The 26,612-nt window shown below is 39.8% G+C and overlaps 1 protein-coding gene across 3 annotated transcripts in view; it reads right to left on the bottom strand.

Annotated features, from left to right (window-relative positions):
• MTUS2 (microtubule associated scaffold protein 2) overlaps positions 1–25,571 on the bottom strand; it is a 625,283-nt gene extending 599,712 nt beyond the window's left edge. For all 3 annotated transcript variants that reach the window (XM_050766814.1, XM_050766813.1, XM_050766816.1), the window contains exons 1-2: positions 25,295–25,571; positions 6,847–6,919 (exon numbers count right to left, since the gene is read on the bottom strand). The gene's annotated coding sequence lies outside the window, so the exon portion shown is untranslated. The remainder of the gene's footprint in view (positions 1–6,846; positions 6,920–25,294) is intronic.
• Between the last annotated feature and the right edge of the window lie 1,041 nt (positions 25,572–26,612).

Below are 26,612 nucleotides of genomic sequence, written 5' to 3'. Positions count from 1 at the left end.
TTTAAGGTAAGGAAACTGGAACATAAGCAAAGTCACACACTAAAAAATGCCAGAGCTGAGATATGACCCAGAGTGTCATCAAAGTCTACATCGTCCTTCTTTGTGGCTATCTGATGACTTATGTACCCTCTTATTCTGAGCAACATGTATAGCAAGTTGTCTAGGTTAAAAAACAAAACAAAACAGAGAGGGAACACAACAGGGACCTCTATCACAAAGCTGGTCCTTCCATTAGTTTTTTGACCATAAAGGATTTTTTTTCCTTCCAATTTCTTTTTTTTTTTTAGTAATTAAATATATTTTATTTCTAAAATAGTATGCATACATAAAATAGAATTAAAAAGTTAAAGAGATAGTAATATAGTGAAGTAATCTTAAAATACCTAAACATAGGTAAGCAAGTGGAATGTAAATAACTTAAAGTATTGGCTTTCATGGGTATATAGGGCATGTTATTTTAATCCTATGAGAAAAACATCCTATTTGCTTTCGTTTTAATGCCCTCTTACAGACTTCTAATTCTATTTATCCTGATTCAGGCCTATATAGTTCTTTATATTTCAAAGCGATTTGAAATAGTAAACATTTCTCAAATGTCAAAGATAGAACATATTTTTATACTTCAATACTCATACCTAGCTTTATGTGTTATAATGGTTGACTAATTTGGATTTTTTTCAAGTACTGTGAAATTACCTATTGTATTATAACTTAGAAATAAGTCAATTTAAGATTTATTATATAAACTAAATTATAGCAAATGTAAGTTACAATACCAATATAATGATAATGCAATATAACATCATTTCCAGCATATTTTTTAAGGAATGTGGAATTCCTCACATAATGTCATGGTTGATGGCTGTCTAAAGAATATGAAGCTCTCTGTGGTACTGAAATATTCCATTTTCTTTCAGGCATTGGTGTAAATGTGCATGATAACTGCTTCCAGGCAGGTGAACGATAGAATAACATTTTAATCCTCACTCTAAAAGAAGGATTGGTCACAGAGAAAAGTGACTTCAATTATTTTCTAAAAAATAAAAGGTGAAGGAAATTGTACTACTTATAAAGTGGTCATTGCTTACACAGTGACATTTCATTCAACATACATCATTCTAAAAACATAAAATAAAATAATTGACTGTCACCCTGATCTCTTGATATGACTCTGTGCTGCTGAAAGAATAAGCAAAAGACTAAGTAAATCTTGTTTTCCTTCGAGATGAAAAAAAAGAAAGAATTCTACTTCCCAGAGATACAAGATTCAAAGCTGCTTCATTCATTCTAGAAACATTTCCTGAGTGCTCAATGCACGTTAGGCGTTTATTCGTCAAAGTGTCAGGAAAATGGTAGTGAATAAACAGACAAAAATCCCTACCCTTGCGAAGTTTACATTCTAGTGACAAGTGGAATCTACGGCAGAAAGATGAGAAAATGTTGCTGGCCAGGAGCGGTGGCTCACGCCTGTTACCCCAAGTGCTTGGGGAGGTGGAGGCAGAAGGATGGTTGCTTGAGATCAGCTTGAGCAACACAGCGAGACCCCATCTCTACAAAAATTTAATTTAAAAAAAAAAAAAAAATTGGCCAGGCCTGGTGACCCTTGCCTACAGTCTTAGTTTCAAAAGCCTGAGATGGGAGGATTGCTTGAGCTCAGGAATTCAAGATTACAGTAAGCTATGATCACACCATCATACTCCAGCCTGGGTGATAAGGTGAAATCCTGTCTCTAAAAAATAAATTAATAACTAAATTAAACTAAAATTTTAAAAAAGAAAATGCTGGCCAGGCACAGTGGCTCATGCCTGTAATCCTAACACTTTGGAAAGCCAAGGTGGGTGGATCTCCTGAGCTCAGGAGTTCGAGACCACCCTGGGCAACATGGGTGAAACCCTGTCTCTACTAAAATACAAAAAAAATTAGCTGGGTGTGGTGGCGTGCGCCTGTAGTCCCTGCTCCTCAGGAGGCTGAGGCATGAGAATTGCTTGAGTCCAGGGGGTGGAGGTTGCAGTAAGCCTAGATTGTGCCACTGCACTCCAGCTTGGGCTACAGAGTGAGACTCCAACTCTCTCTCTCTCTCTGTCTCTCTCTCTCACACACACACACACACACACACACACACACACACACACGCACACAAATGCTGCAGACCCCTTCCTCCCTTGCCATGTGCCAAAGCTGCTTCCCAAGCCATGTGGGGTGGACAAGGACTTCTGAAAAGGCCTTTCTCCTATCCTGGCATCTCAGAGAAATATCCCCATATTAGCAACTGAACATTAAATACACACACACACACACACACACACACGCAGCATTTTAAAAATCAGGACGCTAAGTACAATGAGTAACAACTACATAAATATGACAGATAATTAAATACAAAATCCCTTTCAGGCAAAAGCAGATGTTAAAAAGCCATTTTTTAAATGTCATTTAATTCATTCTCCTATCTCCTAGACAGAACCAAACTCAACCTTCAAAAGAAGAACATAAATGATCTCCCTATGCAAACTCCCCAGCTTCTGCCCCAGGAAATCGCGACCAAATGGCTGATGTCAGCTCAGGTTCTCAGTGCTTCTACAAGGAGAGGGAAGAAATCACTGTATTAAGAATGTGCAAGCTGAAGCAATAACTCACATAACACTTGAATAATTACCCATTCATTTTGAATTATTCTGTAATTCCTGTGATAATTTCAAATATGATGAACTCCTTTGACATAATATGAGTATTGCAGGAAGTTTTCCAGGATTCCCATTGTAATTCATCATTAACTGGATGCATGTTCAAATATTACATAGCTCCCTGCTATCTGCCTCTAATAGCAGGAGCAAAGCCACTTCGTTTGCCTACTGGCATGCTTACCCAGTTAATTTCCAAAGATGACACAGTGCCAGCATGACCCAGCCCCCTGTGTGTGCCCTGATGACCTAGTTTAATAAAATCTGGCCTCATATCAAACAGATCACAGGTTTAATTCCTGGCTACAGCAGCTACGTAACAGTACATACAAGAGAGTGGTGCAGGGAAAATTGCACAGTCTTATGCACCATTTAAAAATGGACAACAAAGCAGCTTATATGGTTTCTATCATCTTAAGAGAACTGCTCATGTGACATTTACTGAATCCACCACTCCTTTTATCCCAATAACCAACATACTAAAATTCTGGGCTCTGGATCTATGAATTTAAATATTAAACTGTGTTTGGTCTTTTTTTTTTTTCCTCCTGTGTTTTCTGCCTAATGAAAAAGATGAATTAGGAAAAGGATTAACCTTACCCTGCCTCAAAAAACAGACTCTGTGACCCCGGTGCTTCTAATCTATTCTTGAGGATAATTTTAAAGCAGAAAATAAGATGCACACACTGCTGGGTTTCTTCACATTCTCCAAATCTGAGGTATTTCAATGATTTAGATACTTCTGAATCACAGGACCTTCTTTGATAGAAAAATAAATTTAAAAAAAAAAATAACCTTCAGAAATCTCTAAGGTCTCTAGGAAACCAACTGCAACCAACGATCCCCTCACATCTCATTATGTGGCACAAATTTAGTTCTAGGATTCCCCTGGCCTTGTTCAGCTGGTGTCCTCTAATGATAGAATTATCTGCTCAATTTTAAAGCAGCTCTGGGGGATGAGATGGGCTGGTCTGAAATGCATAATATTTGAGAAATGAGAAAGACATTAAAAAGTGGAGCCAGTCAGGTTCCAAGGAGGCCAGAAAGCCTAGTGGCAACGGGCATGGCTGGCTACAACAGTAGCTCCACGCTTCACCTCTCAGAGCTGTAAAACGAGAGCCATGGCAGCACCTCCCCAGATGGGGTTCCGGGCTCAGCACAGTACTGAACTAGGAGCACCCACTGTACGTGGCTGTTACCAGCACCTGCACAGGGTAAAGTCATTCTGTCCCATTAAGCACGCATCAAGCACGTGGTGCTCTATACCTAATCTAACATCCACTGCAGGATAACCCACTAACTCCCCTCTTTCAAAAGCTGTGCTATCCTAAATCTCTCTTGCTGCAGAGTATATACATCTTTACAGAATCACCATAAACAATCTCCTCTTTAAAAGAATGAGGACAACTATTTGGACCATGCAATCACAAATTATTTCAATCCAAAAATCATGACGATTCAGGACAGTGAGAATACCAGATCATCATCAAACCTATCATTCTGTTTCATTTTAATATTCATTAAGCCAGTGTTTTCACAAATATTCCCTCTGTGTTTTCTAATAAGGAATATCATTCTCTCTACTGAAAGATAAGGAAACATGAAACACAAAATTATTAGCTCAGTATCACAGGTGCCAAACATCAGATCCAAAGTGCCTTCATATTCTCACTCCCCTTGGTGTTCCACAGGCAAGGATAATATCCACAAAGTAGAACAGACAGCTAAACAACTGTAGGGGTGGGAGGAATTAATTGATCTAAGCCTTCTTTATCTAGTTTCCCTTTTTCCTTCTGCCTCCTCCACTCATTAAAAAAAAAAAAATCTACATTTCTTTCTTCAAAACATAGATCATTTGTGTGTTGAGGGAGCAGAGGGGAGGTCGTTTTAGATGTAAATAACACCGGGGCAAAAATGGTTTTTGAATGAATGGTTTTTGTAATCGATCATGTTTCTGTGCTTCTGTATTCAGAGTATCAAATCCTCCACTATATACATAGAGGGGAATGGGGGAGAAGGGGATAAATGATACAATAAGAAAACAAACTTTGGCCGGGCACGGTGGCTCACGCCTGTAATCCCAGCAGTTTGGGAGGCTGAGGCAGGCAGATCATGAGGTCAGGGATCAAGGCCATCCTGGCCAACCTAGTGAAACCTCATCTCTACTAAAAATACAAAAATTAGCTGGGCGTGGTGGCACGAATCTGTAATCCCAGCTATTCGGGAGGCTAAGGCAGGAGAATCACTTGAACCTGGGAGGTGGAGGTTGCAGTGAGCCGAGATTGTGCCACTGCACTCCAACCTGGGTGACAGAGTGAGATTCCACATCAAAAAAAGAAAAAAAAAAAAAAAAGAACGAACTTTTCATCCCACAAAGAGAGGGCCCCTTGAATATCCCTCTGGTCAATTTGTCTCCAGCACCCAAGAAACCAAAAGCTATTACTTAGGCCACATAATTTGTGTCCACAGCCTGGCATCTTTTCCATCTGTCATCTCTTCCTTCTTATGTGTCTTCAGCGCCACAGGGGCAGCTGCCAGCCCTCCACTACCAACCATCCAGCCACTCCAGCAGCCACCACCATCCTCACCACCCCACAACCTCCACCACTTTCACCATGACTCCAACTACCATGACTGCCACATCCACCTACCTGCACTGCATATGACTTTTCCCCATATCTGTTCCAATTTCCTCATTAACTTTTCAATCACCAGTCACATACTCCACCTGCAGCCCCTAAATCTGGCCCCAAAGTATTGCCACATCCTACTTAGCCTGTATTTGTCAACCAACATCTATCAAATACACCTAACAGCAACATCATAGCTTTTTGTTTCATCAGAAGATTATTTACAAAAATTTGTAAGTAATGAAGAACCATCCATTATGAACGTACTCAACATTCTGAAAGCAAATCTCTTTTACGGAGAAAAACAGTCCAAGTTTAAATCATCTTTGAGAACAAGGACACCACACAGGTGGTGATCTATAGGATGAAGCTTTCATGATTAAAGTAGGGCGAATCCGAAAGCACATTCTATAAATCACCACATGGTAGCAACTCAGTCATAAATTTAGTTTAAAGCACAGTTTAGGTGTTTCTTTCCTAGTTTTAGCCCTAGAAAGTTCAGGCTAACCCTTTGGGACCCCAAACCTATAGCTACTGTGCTTCCGATAAGTTTCTTTCAAGCCACCCAAGTTTCTAGTCAAAGCCAAACCTCAAACTCTTGTTTCTATCCTCTGTCCCCTATGACTAGACCTTAATAAAAAGTGTTCCTTCCTTAGAGTCTATCATGAGTTGAATCCCAACAAGGCAGAGCCAACCTGCCAGTTGCTCAGGTTGCGCACTGTGGAAGAGCACCATGTTTAAGGAGGCATCAGTCTCATCGCAAGCATCTCTCTACTCGTTTAAAAGCTGTTCGTATTTTTATTAACACTTTGATGATTTAAAGATGGGTAATTTGATTATTTATATTACAATTTTCTAGCACATGGCAATAAAATGTCTTGTACTAAAAATCAGTATAGCTGAATAATTTCCCATCAGATGGAAGTGAAATGTCTTACAGAGGGGTGCTTTGGTCTAATTTGCACAAAGCACCATATGGGCTAGCAGCAGCCTTCAGAAAAGCTTCCCTCAAACGTTTTAAGCTTTCTGTGGTCTTGGCTGTTCACTAAAGCTTCTGCTCTTAGTTTAATGGACTGTTTGCACTGCATTCACTTTTTTCCTCCCAATCTGGTCTTCTTCCCTCAGTAACTTCAGTTATCAAGCACATCCCCTACTTAAAGCTCATGTCCTATGTCTGTCCATTAATATTACTAAACACATGCTAACATGACCCTTTGTTACAGAAGATCAATTGCTATTAAGAGGTGTCAACTCTAAACACACCCTACAAATTTAAAATCACTAACACGTTACTTGAACTCAGTCAATATGTAACTAGATTCCTCACAGCTTTAAAAAAAAAAATTTAAGCTTTCATATAATTTATTTTCATTGACTTGTTTCATTAATAATATCACTTATTTAAAAAATAAAAATAAAAAAAACTACCACCAGCTATTTACCTTGAGTATCAGGAAGTAAACAATATTTGAGAGACAATCACAGGCCCAAATCGAATGGAATAATAAATCAGGTAGAAATCCACATGAACTCACCCTGCTCGCCAGAAAATGAGTTTTACTGCCATTGGTGACAATGGGCCCTAGTAAACAATCCAGCTGTGGAAACCTTAAAAAGAAAAAGATATAGGAAAATTTAGAAGGAGAAAGATTCAGGAAGGCATAAACAGTAATTTCATTATAATAGGTCTTCTCACCAAAACATAAACTTAGTTCAGAAGTCCCTGAATCTATGCAATAATTATACCACAGACTCTTCATAATTGGAGTTGCTTCATCAACTCACCATTTTTTCCATTAGCTGAGTGTAGGATTTTAGAGATACTTAATCTTATTTTCAGATTAATCCTCAGTGGATTACATGACTTCAATTTTCTGTCTATATTAATCCCTCAAGTAGTTAATGATCTGCAAACTGATTCTTAAATACACCATATAAATGAAGTATCTTAAGGACTTAAGACAGAGCTTTTGTCAAGGGAAGAATACCTCTGATATATGAACAATCATGTCCATTTTATAGATCTTAATTTTCATATTATGCACCAAATTTATACTGTCATGCTTATTTTCTTCTAATTCAGAAGCAATAAAAAAACAGAGGAACTATGAATCCTACACACAATATTAACATTAATATTAATTAAATCGTTAAGAAAACTTTAATTCAAAAAATCAGCAAATAACTCTCTTCTCCAAATTGTCCAACAGGAAGACTAGTTACTAGTGGTAGAAAAGAGACAAATTTTCCTCCCAAATGTTACTGGCATATATACCACAGAATGGCTGCTATTAGTAGGTTGACTTATACAAAATTGCTGATTATTCAACCATTTTTTACCTATACACATGGCAATTTCATAATTTTACAAACAAAAAAAAATAAACAGGATTGAAAACCCCGGTGATTATGAAACAACTACATTTTCTAAACTACCTGTTGCTCAACATACATCATTTTTCTGAGTAACATCAATGGTCTGGGTATGAGTAACTGATTCCATTCTAATTTACCATCAATGGTATCTAAAACACAAGAAAGGAAAGGAATGACCTCCAGCATTTGGAAGGGCTTATGTGTATCTTTTCAATTATTTCTTCCCACCCAGTCCCCCGTTTACTTCTAACCCCCTCGACTTCCCCCTTGCAACATAAGACTCTTTTCCAAGAGCATAGATGTGACAGAAAGAAAAGCTGAGGGCTGGAAGACAAAAAGGTGAGACGGAGCATGCTGATCTCCAACAGGGGCAGGTGAAAGGGAAAGCAGGCAAGAGCAAGCGAGGGACAAGATGCAGGGGGCAGACGGATGCAGGAATAAGATGCAGAGGGAAGCGTGCAGAAGAGCTGCCCACTAGCTCAGGACAGGCGTGGCCAGGGAGCAGCACCCCACACAGGTCCAAGCCCAAGTCCATGGGGCAATGAAGTGAACATTTACTTCTGTCTTGTAATAAATGTAGTAACCCATCTATTTTAGGACCTACCCACAACTACCACCACCAGCACAACAGCATCACAACCACCCCACAATAACGTAAACTCAAAGCATGCACAACGCTAATGGGAGTAAAAACTAGTGCAATCAAGGCCATTTGGGTACCCCAGGTAGAAAATTCACAAGTTCCCAAAGGACGTTTTCTTCTAAGAAGGAATAGAAAAGGGTTTAAATAATTTTCCCTCCCACCAGGAGACCCATTAAACCAGCAGCCTACTATAAATTGTTTTGTTTTTGCATGAAAGAGCAGCCAGCTGCCAAATAAACTTTTTAATCTCTTTTTAGTACCACCCATTTCTCATTCCCTATTTTTCAGATTAATTATGTGAGGATAAAATGGAGGATTAAAATCAGCATTCTGTGACATGGTCACAGAACGGTGGTGACAAAGTCAAAGTTGATATGCTAGATGAAACCTGTCATTTTGTTCACGTCCAATCAGAATCTTAAAAACACGTAAGACCATGAAATTAAATGCAAGCAAAGTAAATCTGACATTCAGAGGCACTCTGTGTTGTTCCAATAGCGACTTTCCCCTTTAAACAGAGATATTTGGATCTACCGTGGATCACTACAGGGTTGAAGGTAAACGTATCAATGATGGCAGTGATAGTACTAATTGTAACAGAAAAAAAAAGAAAAGAAAATTGTCATTATTATTATTATAGGTACGGTCATAGATAAAGAGCTGCAAATAGAACAGCTCTGAATTAATAGACCAGTTGGAATTATACTTCAGGTTGTGGAATGGAGTTAGAAAGTGACCTTATGTTAACACGGAAATTAAATAAGAGTGTGAACAAAATTAAGGAGTACTGGCTAAGGTCTGTGAAGTAGATACATACATGTGTAGAAGATGTCAGGTACCATTTCAATGAGGCCAATCTATGAAGAGCAACCTAAGAACCAACTGGGCAACATGAAACAGAGTAGCCTGAGGCCACTGGTAATTACCACTGTGATCAGACTAGGGTCTACAAGACCATTGGCCAGGAAACAGTACATGGAAGCTGATATAAGAGGCAGAAAGAGCTGATGTTACCGAATGGCCCAGAGTCCTAGACGAGAGTTGAGGACGTGAACTCTACACATTGGTATGCAAACCCAAAACAGGTGGCTGCATAATAACCATGGAGAGAATTTGTTAAACATAGATTTGTTAAACATAGATTCCTGGACACCACCCTGAGGCTGATTGTTGTGCTCCAACGATTTATATTCTTGAAAGCTTTCCCTGGGTACTGCTGCAGCACAACTACATTGAAGAACAGGAGCTAGGGCAACAGATGGACACTACCAGAGAAGCAGTCTCTCGATTCAACAGGAGTCTGAGCTGGACCATCAGGTATGCTTCATATACTAGTTCACTTAATCTTCATAGCAACAGCCTGAGTAGATTTCAATAACCCAATGTTGCAGAACAGGAGACTAAGGGAGCAGATCTGAAAGCTCAATAACTTGCCCAAGGTAACAACGCAAGAAAGATCAAATCCCACCTCATCACTTACTTCTTGAAGCTCTTCTATGGGTGTTCACTGTCTAATATGAAATGCATTGTATATAAATTGACTGTATATGTATGGATCTAATTCCAGTTCATAGTCAATTCCATTAATCTATTTGTATAACTTAACAACTTAGCATAAATACCACACTGTCCTGATTAATGTAGCTTGATAATAAATCTTGAACTCAGATTAAAAAAAAAAAAAAGAAAAAAGAAAAAAGGAATGCATTCTAAAGCCTCTTGCAGGTGCCCTGGAATAACATGGCCCTCAACTCCAGCTCAGCCACACCACCCTTTCAACCAACCATTCCTGCTCCATGTGAACCAAGCTATAAGCAATCGCCTGGGCAGTGCTGTTGCAAGCCTCCTCACTGCCCTTGCTCCTGCCTCCTCCTAGAACGCCTCTGGTCTCATCTACCTCCTCTTCCAAGATGGAGCTCAGACCTCTCCTCTTTGCAAAGCCCTTCCTGAACACCATCAACTCTTTCCTAGCTAGAAATGACCACTGCCTTCCTTGGGTCTTGCAATAATTAGCACAATAAAAGATGATACTTCTCTCCAGTATTCATATGCCTGACCCTATGTAGAAACAGACTATGATTTTTGAGAACAGATGTCAGTAAATATTTTAAGAATAAATAAATGCAGCGCTAGAGCCAAAGCCAGAATCTGAATCTGGATCCAACTCAAAACCAGTATACCATGCTGCGTCTCTGAAAGCTCTGCATCTACTTTCATGAAAATCACTCTTAACATTGTCAAGACAGTAGCCACTCAGCAAGGGGTGGCCAATGAACACTTGAAATGTGGCTAGCCTAAACTGAGATGTGCTCTAAGTATGAAATACATTATTTTGAGGATTCAACATGAAAAAATGTAAAATATTTCCACATGAAAAATGATATTTTAAATATTTCAGGTTAGATAAGACATATTAAAATTAATTCCACATTTCTTTTTGATTTTTAAATGCAGGTACTAAAAAACAGAAAATTACATATACAGCTCACGTTATATTTCTATTGAACAGAAATATACCCTATAAAGTATGCCTTAACTCTTCCTTATTAATAAATCCATTAACATGATGCTCAGCATAATTTAACCTTTCTGAATGACATAGAGCCAGAGCATCAAAGACTGTATTGCAGTGCTGAACAACATGGCCCTGCTAAGCACACAGAGTTTGTCCCGACACCTAAAGCTCAGAGAATATTGCTTTCAGAGTTCCACTGAGCCACTAAGCTTCTACTCTACTATAGCTGCTGGCACTTCACATGTAACTCCTCAGGTTTCTTATCTTCCAATCTAGATATTTTACTGAAATCTGAGCAGGACCAGGACAAGGCAGAGCACCTGCCTTGGAGAGAACTAAAACTCTCAGAAATGAAGATAAACAATTTATTAAATAACGGCTTTACTGATAATGTAGCCCAGATACCATAAAATTCATCATCTTAAAAGGTGCAATTCAATGGTTTTTATCATATTCACAAGGTCATGCAAGCATCGCCACTATCAAATTCCAGAACATTTTCATCACCCCCCAAAGAAACTCATACCATTATCAGATACTCCACAGCCCTCCTTAGCCCAGCCCCTGACAACCAATAATCTATTCTGTCACTTGAATTTGCCTATTCTGAACACTTCACATAAACAGAATCATATAACATGTGGTATTTTGTGTCTGGCTTCTTTCAATTAATAAAATGCTTTCAAAGTTCGGCCATATTGTACCAGAAATCGGTACTTCATTGCTTTTTATGGCTGAATAATATTCTATTGTATGAATACACCACATCTTATTTATCTATTAATCAGTTAATGGACATTTGGATTGCTTCCAGTTTAAGGCTACTATGTACACATTCATGTGCCAGTTTTTATATGGATGTAAGTTTTCAATTCTCTTGAGTATACACTTAGGAATAGAGTTTCTGGGTCATGTTGTTACTCTATGCCTATAATCTGAGTAACTATCAACTGTTTCCCAAAACGGCTGTACCATTTCACAGTCCCACCAGCAGGTATCAGGGCTCCAACATTTCCACATCTTCACCAACACTTAATTTTGTCTTTTTAATTTTAGCCATCTTAGTAGATGTGTAGTGATATATTATCGTGGTTTTAATTTGCATTTCCCTAATGACTAATGTGGACTGCCTTTCCATATGCTTATTGGCCACCTGTGTATCTTCTTTGGAGAAATGTCAATTCAAATCCTTTGTTGAATTTTTAATTGGGTTATTTGTCTTTATCATCCCCCAAAAGTTATACTGTTGAGTGAAATCATTTGTATATATTCTGGATAGAAGATCCTTATTAGATGTGTAATTTGCAAAAATTTAATCTCATTCTTTGGGTTGTCTTTTTCTTGATGATATCCTCTGAAGGAAACAATTTTATAATTTTTATGAAGACTAACCTATATATTCATCACTCCTGCTTTTGGTGTTACATATAAGAAAATATTGCCTAATCCAAGATCATGAAGGTTCACTCTTACTTTTATTCCTGAGACTTACTGTTTTATATTTTACATTTAAGTCAATAATCCATTTTGAGTTAATTTTGTATATGGTATGAAGCAGGATCCAACTTCATTCTTTTACACATAGGCAACTAGTTATTCCAGCACTATTTATTAAAAAGATCATCCTTTCTTGAATTGAATTATCTTGTCACCTTTTTGAAAACCAATTCATAAAAATGCAAGGGTTTGCTTCTCGGCCTTATGGATCAGTTTTATACCACTGATCTATAAGGATATAATTTGCCTGCATCACGCTGTCTTTATTACCTTAGTTTTATATTAAAATAGTTTTGAAATTGGGACATGTGATTCCTTCAACTTTGTTCTGCTTTTTCAGGATTACATTGACTATTCTAGGTCCTTTGCATTTCCATATCAATTTGAGGATTAGCTTTTCAATTTATTGGAAGGAAAAGACCTCTGTTTTTGATAGAGATTACATTAAATCTGCAGATCAATTTGGGAAGCATTGTCACCTTAGTAAGTCTTCCAGTCCATGAACACAGGATGTCTTTTCATTTATGTACGTTACCTTTAATTTCTTTTAACAATGTTTTGCAGTTTTTAATATACAAGTCCTGAATGTCTTTTGTTAAATTTGTTCCTAAATATCTTATTGTTTTTGATACTACTACAAACGGAAATTTTCATCTTCATATTGTCAATTGTAAGTGCATAGAAATACAACTGATTTTTATTAATCCTGTATATGGCCACCTTACTGAACTTGTTTTTTAGTTCTCACAGTCTGTGTATAGAGTCCTCAGGATTTTCTACATACAAGATCACATCATCTGCAAAGAGATAATTTTACTTCTTCCTTTCCAATCCGGATGATTCTTCTTTCTTTTCCTTGCCTCACTGCCTTGGCTAGAACGTTCAGTATTATGCTGAATAAATGTGAAAACAGTAAACATCCTTGCCTGTTCCTTATTTTAAAAGGAAAACAGTCTTTCATAAGTACAATGTTAGCTGTGGGTTTTTCACAGATTCCCTTCATTAGGTTGAAGAATTTCCCTTCCATTCCTAGTTTTGTATTTTTATCATGAAGTGCTGTTTGAATTTGTCAAGTGGCTTTTTTTTTTCTGTTTCTATTCAAATGATTATGAGGTTTTTGTACTTTATTATATTAATATGGTATATTAAATTGATTGATTTTCAGATGTTAAACCAGCATTGCCCTCCTCAAATAAATCCCACTTAGTCATGGTATACAATCCTTTTTATACACTGCTGATTTGTTTGGTAGTATTTCCTCGCAGATTTTTGTATCTATATTCATACAGAATAACAGCTGATATTTTTCTCGTGATGTCTTTGGCTTTTGTGTCAAAGTACTACTGGCCTCAAAGAATGAGCCAAGAATGTTCCCTACTTGTCTATCTTCTCGAAAAACATTATGCAAAACTGTTGTTAATTCTTGAACCATTTGGTAGAATTTACCAGTGAAGCCATCCCAGTCTGCGCTTTTCTTCATGGAAAAATGTTTGATTACTAATTCAATCTCCTTTCTCGTTATAGGTCACTTCAGATCTGCCCCTTCTTCTTGAGTCAGTTTGGTAGTATATGTCTTCCTGGGAATTTACCCATTTCATTCAGTTTATATAATTTGTTGAAATAAATGTATTCACAATGCTCTTAATTTCTCTAAAATGGTAGTGATTCTCCTTCTTTTATTTTGATTTTAATAACTGAGTCTTCTCTCTTTTTCTATTAAAGATTTGTCAATTTTTTGATCTTTTCAAAAGACAACTTGTTTTTATTGATTTTTTTCTATTGTTTTTCTATTCTCTATTTCATTTACTTCTGTTCTAGTCCTTACTATATTTAGTTTATATTCAGTTTATTATTTATAAATCTATAAATATATTTTAAATATATACAATTTTAATATATTATGTCATATTACATATATATATTTAGTTTACTTAGTTTGCTCTTTCTTTACATTATTAAGGTGAAAATTTAGGTTGTTGGTTTGAGATCTTTCTTCTTTTGTTAATATAGTTATTAATAGATAAAATCCCTCTAACTATTGATTTAGTTGCATTTTAGAAGTTTTATTGTTATGTTTTTGTTTTCATTCTTCCTAAACTATTTTCTAACTTGCCTTCCGATTTCTTCTGTAACCCACTAGTAGTGTGTTAATTTCCACATTTTCTGTATTTCTGAAATTTCCTTCTATTCTTGATTTCTAATATCATTCCATTGTGGTCAGAGAACATATTCTGTATTATTTTGGCCCTTTTAAATTCATTAAAACTTGTTCTGTGACATAGTCTATTTTAAAGAATTTTCTAGAGACATTTAAGACAATGTGTATTCTGCTACCATTGGGTGAAGTGTTCTTTAGGTGTTTGTTAATTCCAGTTGGCTTATAAAGTTGCTCAAGCCTTTTATTTCCTTGCTGATCTTCAGCAAAAAATAAGATCTTCTCAGTTTCAACCCATTATTGAAAATGAGGTATTGAGGCCGGGCACAGTGGCTCACACCTGTAATCCTAGCACTTGGGGAGGTGGAGGCAGGCAGATCACCTGAGTTCAGGAGTTTGAGACAAGCCTGGCCAACATAGTGAAAGCCTGTCTCTACTAAAAAATATATTTAAAAAAATAGCCAGGCATGGTGGCATGAACCTGTAGTCTCAGCTACTTGGGAGGCTGAGGCAGGAAAATCACTTGAACTCAGGAGGCGGAGGTTGCAGTGAGCCAAGATGGCACCACTGCACTCCAGCCTGGGCAACAGAGCGAGACTCTGTCTCAAAAAAAAAAAAAAGAAAGAAAGAAAATGTGTACTGAAATCTCCAAATATTATTGTTGAATTTTCTATTTCTTCTTCCAATTCTGTTTCTGCTTCACATATTTAGGGGATCTATTGTTAAATACATGTATGTTCAAATTGACTTCCTGAGAAACTGATCCCTTCAACAACAGGTAATGACCTTGTCTTCTGTAATAATTTTCAACTTACAATTTATTTCACTTCATATCCGTATAGCCATTCCAGCTCTCCTTTTATTACTATGTTCATGTTATATCTTATTCTATTCTTTTACTTTCACAGTATTTGTGTCTTCATGTATAAAGTGAGTCTGGTGAATGGCATATAGTTGAGTCATGTTTATTTCATGTTTATTAATTCTGCCAATCCATGCCTTTTGACTAGACTGTTTAGTCCATTTACATTTAAAGTAAAAACTAAAAATGGCAGGATTTTACGTCTGCCATTTTGCTATTTGTTGTCTGTTATGTCTGACGTCTTTTTGTTCCTCCATTACTGCCCTCTTCAATGTTAAATACACATTTTTCAGTGTCTCATTTTCATTCTGTTTCTTTTACTATACATTTTTTAGTTATTTTCTTAGTGGTTTGTACTCTTTTATATTTACCTATACAATTACCTTTACTGCTACTCTTTATTTCTTCCTGTGGATTTGTGTTACTGACTTGTGTCCTTTAGTTACAAACTGAAAGATTACCTTTAATATTTCTTGTAGGGGCAGTCTGCTAGTGACAAATTCTCTGCTTTTGTTTTTCTGAGACATCTTAATCTTTCATTCTTTTTTGAATAATAGTTTTGCTGGGCATAGAATTCTTGATTGACAATTTTTTGTCTTTCAGCATTTTGAATACATCATTCCACTATCTTCTAGCCTCCAGTTTCTGATGAGAAGTCAGCTGCTAATCTTATTGAAGATCCTCTGTACATGATTACTCACTTCTCTCTTGCTGCTTGAGTTTTTGTCCATTATTTCATCAAGTAGTCTTTCTGTCCCCTTTCTCTCATTCCTCTCCTTTTGAGATTTCAATTACATATATGTTAGTATTCATAATGGTATCCCACAAATCTGATGTTCTGTTCATTTCTCTGCATTCTTTTGACTTTCTGTTCCTCATAGTATATAATTTCAATTGATTTATTTTCAAGTTTGCTGATTCTTTCTTCTGCTAATTCAAAACTGCCGATGAGCATCTCTAATAAATTTTTTTCATTTCAATCACTGTACTTTTCAATTTCATTTCTATTTTATTCCTTTTTTAATAATTTCCCCCTCTTTACTGATATTCTCTATTTGATGAGACACCATTTTCCTACTTTAATTCTTCAGACAAGGTTTCCTTTAGCTCTTTGAACACATTCATAATAGCAAATTTAAAATGTTTGTCTAATAAGTCCAGTATCTGGACTTTCTCAGGGATACTTTTGTTTTTCCTGTTATGGCCCATATGCTACTGCTTGTGTGTGTGTGGAAATTTTATGTTGAAAACTGGATTTAAAAAAATATGGCAACTCTAGAAATAAGATTCCACACTGCATAAAGATTTGTTGTTATATTTGTTGCTATTATTGTTTCTATTGCTATTTCCCAAATTACGTAAAGTCTACTTTCTTTACCATGTTCAGCTGCTGAAGTCTAGCTTCAGTGGTCAGCTAATGATGGGAGAGAGATTTCTGTCTTGAACCAATACATATCACAGCCCTTGCTGAGGGATTGTGTGTGTTGGGGGGTGGGGTACATGCTTTCAACACTCCAGGAGGTAGTTTACAACTCTTAGTCTTCTCTTCCTACTTTACTTATGCAAAGCCTCATTGTTAGTCTGAGATGACAGATTAAGGCCTTCTTAAGTATTTCTTGGACATACAGACATGGGCCTTCTGGATTCCAAAGACTACATCAGAGGTTTTTAAAGCCCCCATACATATCTCCTTTTTTTTTTTTTTTTTTTAAAGCCCCCATAGATATCTCCTTTCCCAATTTTTCCTTTTAAGTTTTTTGGTTAACCCCAACTGGTGTCACTGCCTCAGGCAGCTGAGAGATTAAACAATTACTGCTGATTGTTTTCCACAAATGCCCTAGGGCTCTGCAAAACAAGCTCTGAGAATGGAGATTTTTAGCAAGCTTCTAGAGCAATCATATAGTGACAATTTTCTGAGACTGGGATCTTGGAGGGCTCTAAACCTGTTTTGTCCCTTTCAGTGGCTTCTAGGCTATTAGTTGTTGTTTTTGGTTTGTTTGTTTTTTTTTTAGACGGAGTCCTGCTCTGTCACCCAGGCTGGAGTGCAGTAGTGCCATCTCAGCTCACTGCAACCTCCACCTCCCAGGTTCAAGTGATTCTCCTGCCTCAGCCTCCCAAGTAGCTGGGATTACATGCACACATCACCATGCCAGCTAATTTTTTTTTTTTTTGTACTTTTAGTAGAGATGGGGTTTCACCACATTGGCCAGGCTGGTCTCAAACTCCTGACCTCAGGTGATCTGCCCGCCTCGGCCTCCCAAAGTGCTAGGATTACAGGTGTGAGCCACTGCGCCTAGCTTAGGCTATAAGTTTTGAGGGCTACAATGGAGCTGCAGAGGAAAGAATGGGAATAAAGTAAGTTTAAAAATCACAAAGTTCACTGTTCTTACTGAGATTCAGATCTTTTTCTTGAATAAATATTCCTCAGATTGTTATAAACCCTTGATTAATTTCCACCATTCTAAAACAGTTTATTTTGGTATTTTTGCCAGTGCTTTCATTGTTGTTGTGCAGGAGAGGCTTTTCAGAATGTCTTTACTCCAATAATTCAGATATGCTTCCGAGATAAGTAATATATTAATGCAATATTTTTAAGAAATCAAAATTAATGGAAAAAAAATCCATGATGAACGAAATACTAAAACTTTAATTACAGATAGAATCAGTAACAGTGCTGTTCCCAACCAAACTGGAGCCTGACACAAAAGGAAAAATCAGTAATACTGATCCTGTCTTCCTTTAAAATTTTGATATTTTGTTCATTATAGATTTTTTGCATTAATCTTGATTTTCTAAACTGCATAAAATTTTTATTTGTATTACTGACTATCTTGGTGTCCCTTAAATTTTGTGCCTGAGGCAAGGGCTCACCTAGCCTCTCTCTAGTGCTGACCCTGGAGAAATGTGGTTGCAGGCCACGTTCCTGCTTTGCTATTCCCTAAACTGAGATATTAATGCTAACTCACATTTATATTTTATTCCAATATTTTGGGCCATTATCAAAATTAAAATCCTAAAATTTAGCAGAGAATTTTCAGTATAAAGTTTGGGGGTAGAGGACAATGTATTTATACCAAAATAACTTCAAAATCTGCTAGTAGTGGCAAATTAGCTCACCCAATATAAAACTAATTACTACCTGTCAGTTAAAGTAATATAATGTGGATTGAAAAAAAAAAAAAGAATACTTGCTAGAGTTTTCAGAAAACTAAATGTAATGTTTGGCATGTTCACTGTACAAACTTCCAATGATAACACTAATAGAAAATGCATCAGGCTTAGAAACATCAATTTCAACCAAAATCATTCTGCTACATGATTTCAATTCTCAAATTAACTTCCCCTGAAATAAACTGATAGTAATATAAGAATTAGAAGCAAAAAATGTGTCTGGTTTAATGTGTGGCAACATTTCCAACCTGAGAACACAATTATTTGTGTGCAGAAAAATACTGCCTGTCTTGAGAAGCTATTTTCAATGAGTAATGTTAAACAGCTTAGTACAAAGATAATTAATTCTGGATGATTTAAGATTACTTCTCCCATATTTACAGAGACGGTGTTCATATTAAGTTTTTAGACTAGTACTTTGCAGTAGCAATCTGATGAAGTGTGGAAAATAAACTTCCCTATTAAGCGTGCATTATTTGTTTCTGCTGTTTTATTATCATTTATTGTAATCCACGGCTCTATATTTCTTGCTTTCTCTATGGTACTTCTGGGGAAAGCACTTAAAATCACTGTATCAATATCCGCCTGTTTCTGGACAAATGTATTTGCCTCATTACAGTCTTCATAGATGCTAACGCACAATGTTGGCTTTTCATTTCTGCAAGGTGAGTCAAACTTTCTAAAGTCAGTATCAGGCAGTCATCAACACTCGTTTGGCCCTAATCACATACACTGCTGACTTACCTATAGTGACTGTGGGAAGACACTGTTTTGTTTTTCTATGGGTACTGAATATACTGGTACAATGGGTCTACAGTAAACACAGTAAAAAGACTAACAAGGAGAGGACCTCAGAGATCATATAGCCTATCCTCTCTGGGACAAGGGAAGTACATTTGGCTGAAATACACTAATCTTTTTTTTAAAATCTCTCAACGGATAAACAGTCTCTTCTCCTTCTATCTAGTCTAACTGATAAAAAATAGAAATAACGAGACCAAAGTAATCATTTTTTATTTTAACTATTTGTTCATCTAACCATTTATTTTAAATTAAATTAAAATAATTTATTTTAAATTTATTGATTTATGTACTTATTTAGCAGATGATATGACCATCTATCTAGAAAATCCAAGGAAAATAACCACAAAACAAGGTTATAATTAATAAGAGTTTGAAAAATGCTTGGTTACATTACATTTTAGAATAGCTTTCTATATATCAATTATTGGTTATATGTAATTCAACCAACATATAGAATATATACAACCAATTAGAAGAAGGCCCATTTACAAAAGCTAAAGAAGAATATCAAATACCCAGGAATGACCTTAAGTCCCCCATTTTCCAAATACAATAGGGCACTTTTGTGAGAGACGCTTGCAAAGTAAGAGACCGCAAGAAGTCATGACAGGCACAGAGAAGACAGTCAGGAACGCCAGACTCCTATAAATGCCACCTCCCCAATGCCAGCTGCACACGTCCACTCAAGCTGCTGTGATGCTCCCTAACCACCAGCAAACAATCCAAGGAAACTCTATATGAGAGATTTCTGTTTTGGTTGTTGAGTTTAAAATTGTTACAAGCTAACAGCTTAAAAAATGAAACAGCTATCCCATCCCGGTTCCATACCCCTGTCCCCATGAGTACAGGAAGGCTGTAACTAAAAACCAGCAGACAGGCCCTGGCTGCAGCTCCCCAATGGCTTCTTCACCTTCTCCACTAAGAAATTCATGATAGCCTGTTGCCAGGTCCACGTGTGTGTGTCTGTGGTGTTCTGATTAGCAGATGTAGGGCAGCCATCTGGGCATGCAGGAGCCTCAGTCAACGTCTGAGTAATCTCCCCCTCCTCGAACCCTAACCAACCCCAGTTGCCTTTAAGCTGGGGATTCTCTCCGGCTCAGCTCCACTCAGCAAGTTGTTCTAGGTTCTTGGTATTAAGGCATTCCTCAAGCAAGAGCAGTGTGGTTCCCACTGTCCACAACTTTTATACATCATAGTTCCATTTGTTCCCAGGGTGACTGCAGGGAGTCCAGGCTGGAATGAGCTGGCCCCCAGCCCCTTTCCTATGACAAGCCAGTGGGAGCCATCACTGAAAACATACACTCGCCCTCCCTACTCGTATTCACGTATGGTCTAGGCTGCATCCCGATGCCCTAGGAGGCCCTCAGTTCCAAGCCACCACACTATTAAGGCCCCAAGAACACCACCAGTGTTCGTGGGCAGACTCGGGTGGCTGGAGCGGGGGATAGGGCTGCTGTCATGAGGAAAAGCTGGCCATGAGCATGAGATCCCCCACTGCGGCCTGCAGCTGCCTCCCTGTGCTCCCCACCAATGCCAGCTGCACTCTGGTCAGGCGGCTCACTCTTCCATCTCCTTCAGGGCTCTGCTCACCATCTCCTCTCAGTGAGGCGTCCCCTGACCACACTACTTGAAAGAGCAATTCCCCATCTCCCACGCCTGCTCCCCCATCTCTGATTTACTTTCTCCATAGCACTATCCGTACCTGATATATTAAGTACTTAACCTCATCTGATTCATTCCATTGTACTGTAAGTTCCTCAAGGGTACAGTTTTTGTCTGTTTTGTTTGCTGCTCTATACCTAACATGTAGAACAGTGCCTGGCCTATGGAGACACTCAAACTTTTTTGTTAGCTGGTGTGGGGAAAAAAAAAAATCTGGACACTGGTTAAAGGCAGTCAAGACAGATTTTACTCCATACTACCACAGTGAAAGAGACTTCAGTATGGAGCTGAGCTCAACTCCGATTCAGGTAGAGGTGACTGGGTGTTTTAAAGAGAGAATGAGGAACTAGCGAAGAAAAATGAGAATGTGTGTGGGCTCAAGCAGGGTCAAGGACATAGAACATTACAGCAAGCAGACCAGGGGGTTTGCCAATGAGACTAGGCCATCTGTGACTGCTAAATGTCACTTGTCAAAGTTAGGCTCCTACCCACCTACAGAGACTAGAGGACAGAGCCCTATCCTCCCTGATGATTACATGTCAAAGGAATGGCTCAGACACTGAGGAAGACACTCCAGGTGGTAGGAGATACACATACACCTCAAAGGCACACAGAAAGAATTACAATTGTAAGTTTTTCATAAACGATCTAACAAAATGAAAGTCAGGGGCCTATTATCATTTGTGTAGGCTAGAACAAAAGACAAATACTTTGGGGCAGCCTTGAGCTTTTGTAGGCAGGAATGCAAGTGAGGCTGGGTCATCCCAGGAACATGGCCTTAGGCTGCTAGATGCCATGTTATAAGGCTTGGCTGTGTCCCCACACAAATGTCATCATGAATTATAATTCCCATAATCCCCATATGTCATAAGAGGGACTAGGTAGGAGGTAATTGAATCATGGGGGCGATTACCCTCGTGCTGTTCTCGTGATAGTAAGTTCTCATGAGATCTGATGGTTTTATAAGGTGTTTTCCCCCTTTTGCTCATTATTCTCTCCTGCTGCCATGTGAAGAAGGATGTGTTTGCTTCCCCTTCCACGATGATTGTAAGTTTCCTGAGGCCTCCCCAGCCACGCTGAACTACGAGTCAATTAAACCTCTTTCCTTTATAAATTACCCAGTTTCGGGTATGTCTTTATCAGCAGGGTGAGAACAGGCTAATACACCATGTGACAGTGTTTTCAGATCCCTCAGAGGGTGGGAGCACAGACAAAATTGTTTGTGTTGAAAGCTGCAGTTCTTACAGGCCAAGGTTGAGGCCCAGTTGAGAAGAGGGCTCAGGTGAGCCTGGCTAAAGTTTGGTCAAAAGGAGAGTCTCTGTGGATGGGTGGGTGGATGGTAGATAGATGACTGATGGATGGATAATTGATAGACGAGGTATATGGGTTGGTGAGAAGGGTCAAGATGATAAGATCTAAAGGCATCCACATTCACACAGGAAGTACAAATCATTTCAGAGAAAAGGGGAAACTCCTTGACTCTTTTCAACAACTCGTTTCAAACATGTGTGTGGTGGATATTATAAGCCTCCCACTTGCTCATAAAAACTGCTAATGGGAACAAGCTGATATTCATCTAGTCCTTCCAAACATGCATTTGTTTCCTGTAGGATATTTTCCAGGAATGAATTTGTTTGCTCACTGTCGAAAATTCATATTAGAGACCAATCCTAACAAGCTTACAGAAGGATCTCCTATGGAGCTGATGCTATCTGTTCCTATTAACATTTTATTAATGAAGCATCTTTCAGTAGGGTTTTTTCTTTCCTTTCCGCCTGGCATCCTGCCTCTGAGAGGAGGAAGAGCTTTTTTAACCCACTTTCCTCCCTTCCCCACCCCATTTCCACTCTTCTCCACCTCCAGCTCACACACTGATCCAAAACAGTCCCATGTGTGTGAGATTACCAGGCAAGGAGCTGGTTCTCCAGGTAAGTGCCTGATTTCAGAGGCTCCACACAGCCCTAGGTTATAGCAGTTTGCATTTTCTCAGCAAGACAACTATGATATTGTACAGATTCTTTTTTTATCTTTTCAGATGACAAAAATTAAACTAAGAATAGGCAATTTTGTAAGTTAATATTCAAAGATAAGCTGGAGCCTGGGATAGATGCAGGGTCTGTGGAACCTTGGGTTTATATAATTGGGGGTGGGAAGGTAGAAAGAGTACTCTCCCTATTTAAAAAAAAAAAAAAAAAAAAAAACCAAAAGTGCAAATAGAAACTCAGGGATGACCACATGAACACACTGCCAGTGCCCCTCCCAGAGGGCTCCGAAGAAGCCTGTGTGAGGGAGGGACCTGAGGCTTAGGTTCCTTAGCTCCCCAGTCGATCTGCCGCTGCTGGAGATAGAAAGGACTAGAGAGGTTTCTGCCACAGCATTCAAATCTCCAGAAAATCGCTAAGCATAACAGTCTTCTATTACATCAATCCCCCAGACGCTATTCTTACCTCTCGTTCACAAACCACCATCCCTGCTGTTCCCTCTAATTTGCCAACAGCAATTCATTATAAAAGTGTGTATGCCGGGGTGGGTTTGGGCATCCTCCCGGATTTTGGCTTTAACAGTCTAGTTCCGTGTCAATTATGTAATAGCCAAAACAGGGAGTTTAACGGAGTACCAAAAGCACAGTCAGAGTTCTTACATAAGCCTTCATAAACCATCCATAAGATCTGCTTCTAGATTTGGATATTTGGGATTACATAAGGTAGACAGAAAACATTGCCTCAGAGGCCAAGTTTCTTTCTGACCTTAAAAACAATAAAAGCTTTTTGCACTTAATTTACTAGTTTACAGTAATACAGTAAGTTTTTAATTTGATACGGAAAATAATCTTTCCTATGACTTACTTTACCGTGTAAACATAAAGGAACCCTGACACTACTACTCAACTTTCATTGGTACTTCCGCAAATGAAATATATATCACTTAAGATGCCCAAAAGTATTCTACACGGAATTATGGGTCCCTGATAAACACCAACTACTCTTTGCAGGAAAAAGAATAAAGAAAGAGCATTTAGACAAAATACGAAAGTCTATATGCTGTAATTCTTTGATGTGTCCCCTTTCCAATACCATTTTTTTCTTCCCATGTTTCTAACAACGTATTTTTGACTTACCTTAAACCAATGCAGCAACACCATAGGCTACAAAGTGACAAAACAATGCTCCACAATGGGTCTCACCCCTTGCTACACGTTAGAATCACCAGGAAAGCTTTTTAACATTATAGGTATCAAGGCATCACCCCAAACCAATTAAAACAGAATACTGGGTGGAGGGGGGACAAGGGGTCTTCCCAGCCATCAGTATATCTGATGTTTTCTACTTTTGTATTTTTACCTGAAAAATATAGCCATAAATGTGAGTACTGGTTTTGGGGCCTGTGGAAAGCCAAGGGAAAGCGAGACACATCTTGAATAACTGGCAACTCATTATTACCACATTTCCATCAGAGATAAAAATAAAATCATTCAATAGTTTGAAAACTAGAAAGGATACACGTAGGATCTTTTTACCAATAAGTAGTCAAAGAATTCTCACCAATTCATAATAGACTTTACAAAACCAATTTTTTCAATGCTTTACAATTTTACCTAACGACTTTTTTTAATATAGGGTCCTATATTATCTTAAAAGGGTACCTCAAGCTAAAACCACTGCTTATCTCCAAGTAAACTTACAGCATGACACTCTCTTCTTAGGTGCTCTGGTAATCACACATAACTTTACCAATGAGCAAATATTTTTTTAAGCACTTATATAACAGAGAGTACAGGCGCCTTTGGTATCCTGCCAAGAGTACTTCTTTCCGTGTTTGTATTTAAAATAGAATGGTAGTAACATCACTTGTGTGCCTGTAATTCCTTCTGTGCACAGGCTCAGAATGAAAAAAAAAAAAAATGGATGTAGAAAGCCGCTTCACTGCTTTGCCATTATAAAGCTTGAAGGAAATAACACACTCATACTAAATTAAGACGAAGACTCAGACCAAATTATCCAAAGCTGGGGGTGGGTAGGGAAGAACTCGCTTTAACTAACCTACCAACGCCTCTAAAGCAGGGGGTGTTGAACCTGGCAGCACGCGAAGGTGCCAAAAGAGCTGCAGTCCCTCAACCAGAGCAGGTGATGTGGGCAGGAAGCATCAGCGCTCCGGAGACGAGAGGCCGAACCAGCCCGGCGCTGCCCCGAGCCCGGCTGCGCGCTCCCCAACTCCGCGCACCTGTCTCCGGCGGGTCCAGAGGGCGGGCAACAGAGCCAGCCGACCCCGCCGGACAGCGCAGCAGAGGATTCGCTCACCTGGGTAGAAAAGAGCCAAGAAAGATGTAATGTCCGAGAGGCCACCACTGCCCTCACCGAGACGCTCATCCCGGGCCAGGTTCCGCCACGCCGCTTCCTCCTCCTCTCCAGCTCGAGTTTTCTATTTACCGACAGGTCTGTACTCCGCTAAGCGGTCAAGGGTTTCAGCAGAAGGGAGAAGATAAACTTACCCTGAGAGCCGGCGGCGGCGGCGGCGCAGGTGGAGCGCGAGGGGCGCCCCCGCACCTGGAGCAGCCGGCGCTCGCTATCACCTCTGCCCGCCCACGCCCGCGCCGCGGCTGCGCCCCACTCCGCGCCCCCGCACTCACCTCGGTGCAGGCACCGCCCAGGCCGCCGCCCCCGCTCGAGCGCCGGGGCGCAGCCGGGGACTGGAGCCGCCCGCGCGACGCCCAGGCGCTCCCGGCTCAACCGCGGCCGCGGCTGGTCCTCTGGCCGCCTCGCCTGGACAAAGAGAAGCCGCGGGGCTGGCGGCCGCCCAGCCCAACCTTCGCAGCGCGCCGCGCGCGCCTCGCCCGCGAGGTGCCGTCCGCGCTGACAGCGGCCAGGCGGCGAGCGGGCCCGAGCGGTAGGCGGCGCGGGGCAGCTGATACGCGCACCCCCTCCTGGCCGCCTGGAGACGCACTCGCCGAGACCCGGGCGCCTCCTCCCGGCCCGCACTCTGCGCCCCGCGTCGCAGCCCCTCAGCCGGGAGTCGCAGCGCCCTCTGCCGACCGCCCCTGCGCCGGCTCCTGCGCGCGCGCCTGCCCGCCCCAGCTCCAGCCCCAGCTCCAGCTCCAGCCCCAGCTCCAGCTCCAGCTCCAGCCCCAGCAGCCCCAGCCCCAGCCCCAGCCCCATCCTCACCCTCGGCCTCCACAGGAGGCGGGCGCGGCGCAGGCGGTTGCTCCGCTGGTCACCGCGGTGCCCGAGCGTCGGGAGACCCCAGGAGAAAGAAGGAGTAAGACTGGGTTGGCGGCTCCAGGGCAGGCCTCCGGGAATGGGTTCCGCTGTTTTCTGCTTAGAACAGAAGAGGGAGCCGCTTCGAATTAGGCGCAGCAAGAGGCATTGGGGTTCAGCATCGGGAAGAACTTTGGAGGACGCTAGGGTGCCTGATTCACAGGAGCCCAAAGCCAGTCTCTGAAAAGATTTGAGCAAAAGGCAGGCATTTCTTTCTAGAAGAAAGCTTATTTCTGTGTTTAATGAGCACCAAATGTGCCTCCCCACTGTCCGAGGGGTTCCAGCGAGACTTGACTGCTCTTATGGTAAATAGATGAATTAATGATTTCTCAAAGACCTTTTTCCAGTCCTACCTGAAATGCTC

The sequence above is a fragment of the Macaca thibetana genome, chromosome 17, assembly GCF_024542745.1.
Source record: "Macaca thibetana thibetana isolate TM-01 chromosome 17, ASM2454274v1, whole genome shotgun sequence".
NCBI lineage: Eukaryota > Metazoa > Chordata > Mammalia > Primates > Cercopithecidae > Macaca > Macaca thibetana.
This window is presented reverse-complemented; position numbering and strand designations above follow the sequence as displayed.